The sequence below is a fragment of the Hibiscus syriacus genome, unplaced genomic scaffold, assembly GCF_006381635.1.
Source record: "Hibiscus syriacus cultivar Baekdansim isolate YM2019G1 unplaced genomic scaffold, ASM638163v2 tig00003973_pilon, whole genome shotgun sequence".
Taxonomy (NCBI): domain Eukaryota; kingdom Viridiplantae; phylum Streptophyta; class Magnoliopsida; order Malvales; family Malvaceae; genus Hibiscus; species Hibiscus syriacus.
Window position 1 is genome coordinate 444,174 of NW_024061989.1, and position 13,424 is coordinate 457,597.

The 13,424-nt window shown below is 32.8% G+C and overlaps 2 pseudogenes; one reads left to right on the forward strand and one right to left on the reverse strand.

Annotated features, from left to right (window-relative positions):
- Window positions 1-3,971: 3,971 nt before the first annotated feature.
- Window positions 3,972-8,433, forward strand: LOC120185006 (annotated as a pseudogene).
- Window positions 8,434-10,386: 1,953 nt separating this feature from the next.
- Window positions 10,387-12,818, reverse strand: LOC120185320 (annotated as a pseudogene).
- Between the last annotated feature and the right edge of the window lie 606 nt (window positions 12,819-13,424).

Below are 13,424 nucleotides of genomic sequence, written 5' to 3' on the forward strand. Positions count from 1 at the left end.
GTTTTCTTGGGATCGTAATACAAATTTATCATTGGATTGAATTATAATTTTACACTTTTAAGGATTGAATAAAAATTATATCATTTTAGAGGGGCCAAGACCCTATTAACCATAGTAGTATATGTTCTAAATACACTTAATCATTTGACATTGGATGCTCAATCACCTTACTATAGTCGCTGGTGTTCGAATCCGTGACCTCTAAGAAGGACAACGATTAATTTAACCTCTAAGGTAAGTTGGTTCGTGCATCGATCTATTTATTTATATATTATACTTATATGTTCTACTAATGCATGTATTAATTATAATCATACAATTATACTTTCTTTTGTTTTTGGACTTACGAATTGGGTAAAGTTTGAGGTTATAGGACTGAAGTATATGGATTGACTCAAGCCCAATAGAAGGGTAGCTAGGCCAAGGGATGCTTGTCCTTTGTAAGATACGATTATGGGTCTTTGGCTCCCTTTTGTTTGATATTCAACTAAGGGTTGATTTGTTTCACGTGAAACATTTTTCGGATAACGTTTTCCTCACTTTTCAGTGTTTGGTTGGAGGAAAATAGATTGGTCAATGTAAAACATTTTTCTGATCAACAGAATTTCATTTGCATTTTTTGAAAAATGACTTACGGTTTAATTTTACGCAAGTCGTTTTCTAAACTTTTCACTTCAAAGCATAAATACTCAAAATAATATTATTTTATAAATTTAATAGTAATATGATATTTTAGTATCATTTTAATAAAAATATTAATTATTAACATATTTAAAATATATTTATTAATATTTTTAATAATATAATATAATAATATTATTATTACAATAATATACTGAATTATATTATAATAATATATGATACTATTATATTCTTATTTTAATAATATATAATAAATTATTAATAAAAGTTATATTATTTATTAATTTATTAAAAATAATATTATTGAATTATTAATAGTGAATACTTTTATTTATGTATTTAATATTAATATAAAAAAAATTAGCTGACCCTATTCCCATATGTAATGGGATAAGGAGGAGGTAGGATAGTAGGCTGCCCCCAACGCTAGGTTGAGAGCAACTTCCGTGGAAAACCTCCGGCAATTATGAATTATCCACCATGAGACTCGATCCCACAACCACAAGGTTAAGAGCCTTGTGCTCTACCAACTAAGCTGGACAGATAATTTGTATTTAATATTAATATAATAGTCTAATAATATTATAAAAATTCTTTAAAATATATTTATTAATAAATTTTAAAATATAATATAATATTTTTATTTTTATAGATATTCAATATAATTTATCATATTTTTATTTTAATAGAATATACTAGAGTTAATATTTTTATTTATAAAATTATATAAATAATATTTTAATAATAATATTGACATAAATAGTATTAAATAAATTATTCTAATATTTTTAAAATAATAATATTAATTTTTTATAATAAATAATATTATTTATTATATTTTATATTTGCAATAAATAATTTCTAAAAACTTGATCAACTAGTGAAAAATGATTTACACAACATCTTCCAAACACTATAAAACATTTTTCAGAAAATGTTTTCAGTGAAACAAACGGACCCTAAGAGTATTACTATTGTTGTTGATGTTCAAAATATTACACTTTCTAATATTATTTAATTTTATTTTAAATAATTTGGAATTATATTTTAGAATAATATTTTTGGTTAATAAAAAAATAAACTCATTATTTAACGTATAAACAGTGGATAATTTTACTTATTTGTGATTGTTTTAAGCAAATGATAATCGCTTTGAATCATTCTCCTTGCTTTTCATGAATCTTTTTAAGTTTTGTTTCGAGTTTTAAGTGAAGGTCAATATCACCATTTAAGGTTAAGGAACGACATAGAATGTGAGTAATCGAAAAATATTATAAAAAGCATAATATTTTTAATTAAGAGCAACTTAAAATGTAGATTTTTTAACATTTTCGGTTAAGAGTAACTTAAAATGTTATAAAATGGCATAACATTTTCGGTTGAGAGTAAATTAAAATATTAATTTTTTACATTTTCAGTTGAACCGAGTGCACAACTAAAAAAATATTAAGAAAAAACTAACATTTTATTTTCGGTTCTTTAAACATTCTCTCGAATTTATCTAATGTTCCCTTAGGGACAAATTCATTATGAGAAGCAAAAAGGAAATTTGTATGCAATTCTTTTAGAAATAAAGTATTATAATTTTAGACCCTCATTTTTTAATTTTTAAATTCGATACTATTATGAGCACATCTCACGTAAAAGCTAAGCTCTTTTTTTTGGTACATAAAAGTTTAGGTTAGGGGTGGCTCCCCCAATCCAGAGTCAGGGCATACCTAAGACCCAATTGGGATTTACATAGGACTTTACAGATTGCCCATCAAGAGTGACGATGGTGAGATTCAAACTTAGCCTTACAAGCTCAAATTTATGAATCCCAACCACTTGTGCCAACACTCATTGGCAAAATTCGATTCAAAAAACAAAAAAATTCATTCAATTAGATGTTAATTTTTTTAATTTAAATTGATTTAACTCGTGCTTTTATAAATTCAATACGATTTTAAAAGAATTTCAAATTCAAGTCGAGTTATATGATAAAATTTCAATAACTCAAAATTTATTATAATTGATAGATTAATTTTTTAGTTCGAGTCGAAATTCTAAACTTTCAATGGTATATATAATATAAAGAAATATAAATGCATATCGCATGTGCTTATATAAAATCATTTAAATTGAAATCAATTAGTATCATAATATTAGAAATATTATTAAATTTAAACAGAATATTGATTCGAATTTTATAAACTCGAATCAAATTTTATAAATTCAATTCGACTAAAAAAATTCAAATAAAATTTAAATTATACAAGAGTACCCATTACTTAACTCGACTTGATGAAATACTTATTCTTACAAAATGGGTATGTTGAAGAGATAGACATAGTGAAAAATGAGAAGTGGGATATCAGAGGGGCAAACTTGACCCACTCGCCCAGCAAGGCCATACCCCCTGAGGGTCCTCGTAATGCAAAACCCACTAACCCTCAAAGACCCTAGTCCCATTTTTGTAAATTCGATCAACACTGAAGGGGTTTCTAGTAATTTAGTCGTGGAAAAAACGCACCGCTTCGTGTTTGCAGATCAGTCGAAAGAGGCGTTGGCCCCCCTTGGTCTCCTTTTGTGTCGGTCTTCTTTCATCGAAAACTTAAATAATATAGTAAAATAAATAATGGGATATTAATTTTTCTAAGGCAAATTATACATAAACTATTAGTTTTGATTCATATTAATATATATTTTTTAAAATCATACTCAACGTTTGGTTTTTGTTTCATTTTAGTATCTTGCCGTTAAAAACTTAATGCATTTAGTATATAGACTATCAATTTTGATCCGTTCTAGTACCTAAACTTTCAAATTTTATTCAAAACTTAACTTTAAATTTTGAACGGTGTATTAAAATGAAACAAAAAATAAATTTTAAGTATGATTTTAAAAATTAAAAGTTTAAGTACTAAAACGGATTAGAACTAATACTTTAAGTACTAAACGCAGAATTTACCCTTTGTTATTAACTTAAGAAAAACTATAGTCGAATTAAAATAATTTCATAAATAGAATTAAATGTATGACATTAATTATTTAGAGTTTAAATTTTAGAATTTAAAATTATAATAAAATGTTATAAAGGGGGAAAATTCTTAAAAAGCCCAAAAAAGCTGACAAATTAACTGAGAAAACCCTTATCTTTTTAATTGTTTTTTCAGACCGACTGTTCCTTGAGTTTCTATCCTTTTCACCACAACAGTGATAAAAGTAACAAAAACATCAAACAACTACTTTGAGTTAACATGATTCCTATTTTGACCCATCCTTTTTCTTTCCTCACCATTCACTTTAATTTATTTGTTTCCAATAATCAACATACATACATTTACTATTTCAAGCTCTCACTCGCTCTCTCGCAAAGTTTGTCATTTTCTTCCTTGAAACTAAAAACAACCCAATGGCAACACAGCTGCAACCGGCAGCAGCTTCCTTTACTTGTTTCTTCTCATTGTTCTTCTCATCCTCCTCCTTTGTACCTTAAAACAGTATTTGTTTAGCTTATTCTCAAATGTCTAAGCCCACATTATTCTTGTCCCTGTGATCTCTTTGGATCAGTATCTTATATACCCTTTATCACTATTGCACTCAGGTACATTAATCAGCCTTCTTTTGTCTCTGAATCTGTAGATTTCCCTTTCTTCTTCTTCCTTCACATTTCTTCATAAAAGGCTGCATTTCCCTTTTAAAAGTTCTTTGCTTCTTGATGATGAACTGTGATTGTTTTAATTTTTTTCTGTGCTTTTTGGAGGAAGATTACTTATAATGTGCATTTTCTCTGTATTTGTTATTGATTTTTGTTGCTTCATTCCTATTTTATGTGAAGCTTTTGTGGTACCTAAATTACCACATCTGCTTCACTCAGATCATTTCTTCCTACTGTTTCACTGTCAATAAAGCTTAATACAAGTGAAAATGGCTTCTGTGCTTAGTTATCAATTCAGGGTTTGGGCTAAACTTATAGTAATTTAACTTGATAATGTACAAAACAAAGTTTTTTCCCTAGATCCTGACATGAAATTGATGTATTTGAAGCTTTTTAACATTGTTGTTTGGAGAATTTTTTAACCATTGTTTAGATTAGCCCTTTTTAGACCCCTATGCAATGAATTGTAGTACATTGAAGTTTGATTCTTTCAATGTTGTTTTTTTCCCTTATAGCTTACAGAAACTCTTCGTTCTCAAATTTAACATCTTGGCAAATTGAACATTTTCCTTTTGCTGAAAATTACTGTATATTCGACTGCATCTCTAGCTTTTGTGAAGGATTCATGAACATCGAATGCCTTGACTCGATTTTCTTTCATGCAATACAGTAAAGGAAGTCAAGTACTTTTCTTAAACATGGAGCAATATGAAGTATTGGAGCAAATTGGGAAGGGAGCTTTCGGTTCAGCTCTTCTAGTGAGGCATAAGCATGAAAAGAAGAAGCAAGATTGCTAGGACGGACTTGTACCGGCCTAGTCCGTCCTCTGTTTATATTTAACTTTATTACATGTGAAATCTTAGTAGAAGAACAATTAGAAATGGTTATTATTTGAGTCATCTTTTGGCAATTGGTTTACCCTTTCATCTTTGGGGTTGCTAATAAGGAATGTGCTGAAAAAGATACGTCTCGCCCTCCAGACTGATAGGTCACGAAGATCTTCTCATCAGGAGGTTCGTATGGTTTATTCATACATCTTTGCTATTCCTTTTGTATTTCATCGAGTCAAACATTCGCTAGAAAAGAAGAGATTGATTCCGATTGCTTTATATTCAACTATAATCTTAGCTATTTTTTTTATATATGGAACAATGTTGATGTTTGGCTGGACCAAACTTGGACTAGAGTTGTCCAAAATTGCTGCCTTACAGCAAGTTTATCGGTATGAACTCGGTTTAGTTCGATCTAATAGGCTAATCTTTCAATTTGTTCGTGTAGATGGAGCTCATTTCTAAAATCCGAAATCCATTTATTGTGGAGTACAAAGATTCCTGGGTGGAAAAGGTATGCTTGCTAGTTCCCTTTAATAGCTACTGTGCTGGATAGGCCTCGATTCTCGTCCTTTTTTACACTATTTCCGGATACGTCGCCATTATATGTCATAATTGTCATGACATTAATATCGGAACCTTCCCGGTGATCAACAGCCTAACACAGGTTCACATATGTCCTTGTTACCAGGGTTGCTATGTCTGCATTATCATAAGTTATTGTGAAGGCAGAGACATGTAAGTTTCATTTCTTTGCTGATGCTGGTATCTGTGAGATAGTGCATTTATTTTTGTAACTTGAAGAACCTTGCACGAATTTGGCAAATGGTAATAAGATTTTTTGTATAAAACAGGGCTGAAGCCATAAAGAAAGCGAATGGCATGCTTTTCCCTGAAGCGGTTTGTTTATTCCCATGCTTTTAACTTCAGTTCATTTTTTACTGCATTCCTATTCCCTTGATTTGGACTGTTCATCGAAGAAACTTAACTCCGATCTTCCGAGCATGTTCAGAAACTGTGCAAGTGGCTTGTTCATCTCCTGATGGCTCTCGACTATCTGCACTTGAATCACATTCTTCATCGTGACGTCAAGGTTAGCGACATGCTGTTCCGCTCTTGCTGACAGTGTTACCACCTTCCAAAGTGCCTGAAGTAGCTTTTATTAATAGTGGCTTATTTTATTTTTCTTTTAAGTGTTCAAATATCTTTCTGACAAAAGATCAAGACATACGTCTTGACGATTTTGGACTTGCTAAAATTTTGACTTCAGATGATCTTGCATCCTCTGTAAGTACCCTACTAACCTTCAAGAATTCATGCATCATCACCCGATTTTATTGATTGTAGTTAGGGAGAATACTTTATATGCTTTTTTCAGGTCGTCGGAACTCCGAGCTATATGTGCCCCGAGCTTCTGGCTGATATACCTTACGGTTCTAAGTCTGATATCTGGTCATTAGGTAAGCACGTGCACGTAGTGGAAAATGCTTGTTTTTATCAGTCGATCTCAATAATTTCTCTCTATGTGTTTATATGACTTAATATATAATTTCTCTCAAGCCTGCATTTAAAGCATTTGTGAGTTCCTTTTCCCCTTCATTAGACAGTCTTTCGTAAGCAGGTGTATCGATTGTAATGTATCAAGCTGTTGTTTGTTTAGATCTTGTAAATTTTTCTTGTGCTATTCGGATGTTTTATTCTATTTGTAGTGACCGAACTGTAACTCATTTGTGTTGGTGAATATGAAAATGCAATCGCTTCCGTCTAATGAGTGTACTTTGTTAGAAATAATTGATGCTTTGACATTCAGAGGCATTACTGCATTTCGAAACTCTGTTTAATGTTTAGCGAATCATTCTCGTTACATGTTTTGTTTTCTCTTTCGAGCTTTCGAGTAATCTTTAATCTCATGAGCAGTATATGCAGGCGCTGATAAACAAGATTAACAGATCTATAGTCTCTCCACTTCCTACAAAATATTCCAGTGCCTTGTAAGCCTCATTTACAAACATTTCGGTTTTCTACTGAAGAGTCATGTTGGTCTGATTATTGCATCAATTTCTTTTCAGCCGCGGCCTTGTGAAAAGCATGTTGCGCAATGATCCTGAACTTAGGCCAAGTGTATGTATTGTCTCTCCTCTATTCTGTCTAACAATATATGCAGAGCATATTTATGAGTCTGAATGCAGTTCGATCTGTAAATGGTTTCAGAATGTTTTTTATGATCTTTCTCATCCGAGGTATCTACAGATTTTGACAGGCTGAGGAACTGCTCAGGCATCCACACCTTCAACCTTATGTTGTTAAAGTTCATCATAAAATTAATAATCGTAGAAGGAATACTTTACCTGTGCTTCGGCCTGAAACCAATATAAAGAAAACTAGATTTTCGGACCCCATAGATACCCGCTTCTCCATTTACAAGGAGAGGCATCGATCCCTCGCTAACGATAGGACTTTAAATCCAAGCATATCAGGAGCCGAGCAAGATTCTGTCTGCTCTACCAAAGGAATACATCATGATACAAATGGTATACTGAATAGAAGGTTAGAAGATTTGTCTATTGATAGCAGCCAAGAAGGAACTGTTATTTGCAAGCTGATTACTTCGAAACTTTCAAGTGTCACCAAGGGTCCGAAACGTTCTTTGACAAAAGCTTCTGCAACTCCCAAAAGAGAGAAAGAGCTTTTGAGAAACCTTGACTCGGTAAATTCTATGGAGTTCCCGCCTCGCAAAACACATTTATAGAGATTCTTAGCTATAACATTTTTCTTGTTTCGAAATCTGGGTTTTTAGCTTTAGTTGCATTGTGTTTACCGTTTCAGGTTTCGCGCACTCCAGTTAAGAGACCTCTCCCCTCAACTCGAAGAGCTTCCTTGCCTCTGCCGACAAGAGCTACGGTTCAAGAACCTCCTTGTAGATCTAATGCTGGTATTCTTCACCACATACAATCATCGGATGTCTCCGTCAATGCTCCTCGAATTGATAAGATAGCTGAATTCCCGTTAGCCTCATATGAAGATGCATTCTTCCCCATCAACAAAACTACTCCAAAATCTGAACAGGGCTTCTCTAGCACGCCACAATTTGTCAACCGTTCAATCAAGAAAGATAAATGTACAGTTCATATATGCGATCAATTGTCTAGCAAGCCAAATTTCGCTGATGCATGACAGGGAATTCAACACAGCTCGTTCCATGCAGATGGAGGTGATGTAAGTGTTTCCTCTGATCAATTGTTGTTGCAGTGGGTGGGTAGAAGTAACCGCCATCACCGGGCAGATATATTTGTGAGGTTTATGGAGATGGTTGATGGCTAGTTTTCATACGGGCAGATATACCGCTTGGATCGATACCGTAGGAAGGAAGGAAGGAAGGAAGGAAGAAGAACCTGCTGCCACGTCAAAAGTTAACGGTAGTTAAATGTCACGTTAGTAAATACTAATGAGAGATAACGGCAGAAACCTGAAAAAACGAACTAAAAGTTCAATGATTGTATTGCAAATTTTAAAAGTTGGGCGACCAAAATACAAGTCCCTAAAAGTTTGGGAACTACTTATATAGTTTACCCTAAAAATAATTGATGAGAAAGTCAAAAATGGATTATCATTATTTCATTTAAAAATAATCCCTCAATATTGTAACAAACTAAAACTTATTATAATAACAGTACGCCAGAGTATCTGAAAAGGTATTAGAATTATCATTTTTTTTATTGAAAATTTATTTTCACTCGTAAAATGTTATAAGTCTAAGTTCATCCCTTAAAATTTTAAAAATTCAAGTTCACGCTAACTAACACAAATCATGTTTCCGTCCTAGATTAAACATATAATATATTCTAAAAAACTTTGAAACAATTATCGTAGCTGCATGTGTAAAATATTTTTAAATCATGATAAAAAAATAAAATATAAACTGAATACATAAACAACGTAATGAAGAATTAAAACACAATAAATAACATAAATAAAACATGAAAATATGTCAACATTTTAACACATGTCGTACGATTTCTTTTCATAAACAAATCAAATTCGAATACAAAACTTTACCCTAAAATTAAATTGAATTGAATTTACCCAACTAAATTCTTTTGTACTATTCTTTATAAAATAAAAGAAAAAAAAGGACCATTAAATTTGTCCCATTATGGTATATAATATAAAATAAATTATAAAAAAAGCCTAAAGCTTCTTTTGCCACTTTTCTCTCCAATAACTCAACCCTTCAATAATAATTCAGCAAAATTTTAAAAAGGGACTCAACTTTTACTTTTTTTAATCAACAAACTTACTTTATAAACGATGAATATATATATATATATATATGAGTGTTTTAAAAAAATAAAGTATATATAAATGGTTCTCTGATTATATGATATTATTTTATTGAGTCTTTTGACTATTAAAAGATACAAAATGGTCCTTTAACTATAGAATGGTGATTTGTTTAGTCCATCGACTATTAAAAGTTATAAAACGGTCACCTGACCATTATATATGTTCCAAACTAGTTCGTTTCCATTGAACAATTAACGACAACTTAAGTTGATGTTAACATGTTGACTGTGATATGATAGTTGTTTGAGATTATGTGATCAAATTTTATCGTATTTCAATCAACAGATTAACGTCTACTTCAGATTGCCATCATTTTTTAACGAAAAAGAAAAGTTTGAAACATATGAAATAGTCGAATAATTGTTCTGTAACTTTTAATAGTCAATGTACTCAAAAAAATATCTTATAGTCAAAGGATCGTTATGTAACATTTAATAGTAGAGAGACTCAACAAAAAATCGTCATATAATCAAACGATCATTTGTATACTTTACCCTAAAAATAATGAATGAAATTAGTAACCGGTTAACCAAAACGATCAATTGAATTGAACATTTATATTAAAAAATACTCATAAGAGGTCAATATTTTAAAAATCATACCAAAAATCAAATTAATAAAACCCTCAAATTCCGATTCAACCCTTATTTTCCGATTCAACGATTTGATCAATTGACATGTGATTCGATATTAAAATAATAAACAAAATGAAATTTATGCCAATAAATATGTTATAGTGAAAATAATTCAAGTGAGACTGTTGGTTCAATACGTTGAACCTATTGATTCTCGTCCAATTAATCCGATCACAACAATACTTAATTGATTAATCGGTTCGATCCTAATTCTTAGTTTGACTAATCGGTTCGATTTTAGTTTCTAATTCGACCGATTGGTTCGGTTTAATTCAACGGTGAGCAAAGGCCATACAAAAAGGAAGTACATAACATAATTCAAGTTGCATTAAAATTTTCTTCAAATACATCATGGAGATGCCTATCCATCCAATTTCGATGGTCCCACTTCCCATTATCCAAAGAAGAAGGAAAAGAAAAGAAAGCGAATTCCTACCACCATTGTTTTTTGGTCATCCTCCACTCGTATTACAAATTAGAGGAACACATCAATCCACCTTTGGAGTTTTTGTTTTCCATTCGACATACACCGTGGGATATGCCATCTAAATACCTTCCGAAAAAGTCGTCGGTGGTCGGAGTTAGAGCTTCGGTCGAACCACGAAACAGCTTATCTCAAGCGAGCTACGAGTGATTTCTACATGCATCATGATGTTGATTTTTGATTCTTTTATGGAGTGTTTGATTCGGGACGATCGTCGGTGCATCCGATTGATGCGCGGGGAAGATCGCGGAAGTCAGTGAGATCGGCACGATGCAGAGTGCCTTGGACTGGAGAAACTGCATGGCGGCTCCGATGTCTTCTTCCATCAGCTTAGCCACTTGCTGTTCGGTGCCATCTTTGACCATTTTCCCAAGCAGGCTGGCTTCCATCTCCCTATTCATGGAAAGATAATCAAAAAGGTAAAATCATGGAAGAATAGAAGACTTAGAGAACACGGTAGGTCCTAAAAGGCGATAACGACAGCCAACTACTCTATCCGGTTAATAGATTCATATAAAACGACCCGGGAAAGTGAAATAATGTACAGTCATAAATTCCAAAGCAACAAGGGACTTGGGCAACAACAAAGAGCTACCTTAACACACAAGTCATTACTTCTTTTTCATTTTTTTCATGCATACTTTATGATTTCGTGCCTAATCACAGACACTTGTATGCTTAGTACTTCATATGGCAAGATTCAACTATTAACAATTACAATTATTCTGTATTTTACCTCGACGGATAATAGAGGTATATCGGCTACAAGCGGAGTCACGGCACCTGCTGCACCGAGTCTGCTCATGCTGAGAACCTGTTCAAATAGCAAAAATAATCAATCGGTAAGCCGGTTCACGGTCTTTAATTGTTCCAACTAAAAGTAATGCAGTTCACATTCATTACTATTCGGCATAACTTCGCGGCCTCGAGATCCCGGGACCAGACAAGAGTCGATTTAGTTTGACATTGAAACAGAAAGTGATGCCTTAGGGGTGTTTGGTTTAAGGACTGTGGAGGCTGGGGCGGCGGCGGTGAAGGGCGAATTTGCTGAGCTTGCATTTGTCCAAAAGGTGGAAACAAGCTTACCATATGTATAGAATCTCTCTCCTGACACAAAGCAAAGTTACAAAAAGAACACATGATGACTAAAGTACCCTTCTATTTTCCATAATACTAAACATATAATTATGAAAAGGTTGGAACAATTTTTTAAGAAAAATGTCATTTTCCATAAGTCCAAGTTTGGATTAATTTCCCAGCAGGAAAAGGCCGACTTTAAAGAGAAAAAAAGGTCCAAAGTGAAACTTTGCAGGTAAAATTTCAGAAAATAATGTTCCTATGCCTAATATCATCTTATCATTTATGCATAGATTGCTTAAATTCTATCAGATTTTTCTTTTTCGATTCTTCATATCGGTGAAAAAGACAACCCAAAGCTGCAATAATTCATTAGTGATGGACAAAAAGAAATTATAAACCCATATTTTGTAACCATCCTTCAAAAGGAAAGGGAAAGTGGAAGAAAGATGAGTAGAAAACATAACAAAAATAAAGGGTTTTAATTGATTAAAGGAGAGTGATTGATTTCATACACTGACAGCAACAGCTGAAGCAGCTGAACACGAAGCATTGTTGTTGTTGCTGCTGCTGTTATCAACAACTCCATCTTCATGTCTCAAGAATCCATGTTCCAAATTCAACTCTAAAGGCATCATTCCCATCCCTCTAAACCCTCTACAACCGCTTCCACCGGTTGCAACACCACCACCTGACCCTAGCTGCAACCCCATAGGCAAGGTGGCACCACCACCATCTCCGCCGCCGTATCCCGGTGGTACAGATAGGATCTGCTCGAAGAAATCATCACCGAACCCGGCTTCCTGTTGATTACCTGCCATATCAAAACACAAAACAAAACAACTCCTACTCCTTCTTCTTCCACCCTCTATTGCTCCTATATGTATGAATCAAAAGACGTGTTTTTTGATGTTTTTAGAGAGTGAAAAAATATTCTAAAACTGGGTTCTTGTGGAAAGTTATGGGGTTATAAGTTGAAGGGGGTAACCGAGAAAAGTTGGTGAAATGGGTGGCAGATTTTGAGCCCAAGAATCCGGAAAGAAAATTGTGGATTCCAAGAAGAATTCTCAAGTTATGGACTGTGTTTTCTGAGTTCCAGACACAGCTATTGCGCTCCCAGGTATGGTTTTAAATGGAAAAGTGAGAGCAAAAGAACAATAATAATAATAAATAATAGAGAGAGATGGTTTTTTACAGTGTTTTGAAAATCGGATCGGATCAGTCGGTTCAATCGAGAATCGTTATTTGGTCCGATTTATTCTACCCCGGTTAAACTGTTACTATTGAACCGCAAGGAACTGCTGAACCGGTGTGAACCGTTGAACCGGATTAGACCGTGAACCGGTTCAACCTAAATATTTTTAATTTTTTATTAAATGTTTTTGGTATTTTTATTTAATTTTTTAAATAATTATCACGTCGTCCGATTTTTTCGACCAATCTGATCGATTTGACCGATTAAATCAGTAAACCGATAGTACGGCCGGTTCGCTGACCGGTCCGATTCGAAAACCATGGGTTTTTAGGTCAAGTCGAATAGAGAGAGAGTGGGGAACAAGAAAACAAACCAAGTTTATAAAGAAATCAATGAGGTGATTATTGCGCTTTAAAGAACTCCATCCTGATTATATAGATAATATATAATTCTATATATTCATACTAAATTAAATAATAATATATTGTTCAAAAATTATAAAATTAAATTTATTAAATTCTAATTTTTAACATAATCACCTTTAGAAATTATCAGTTTCCTGTCAATCGATACTTTG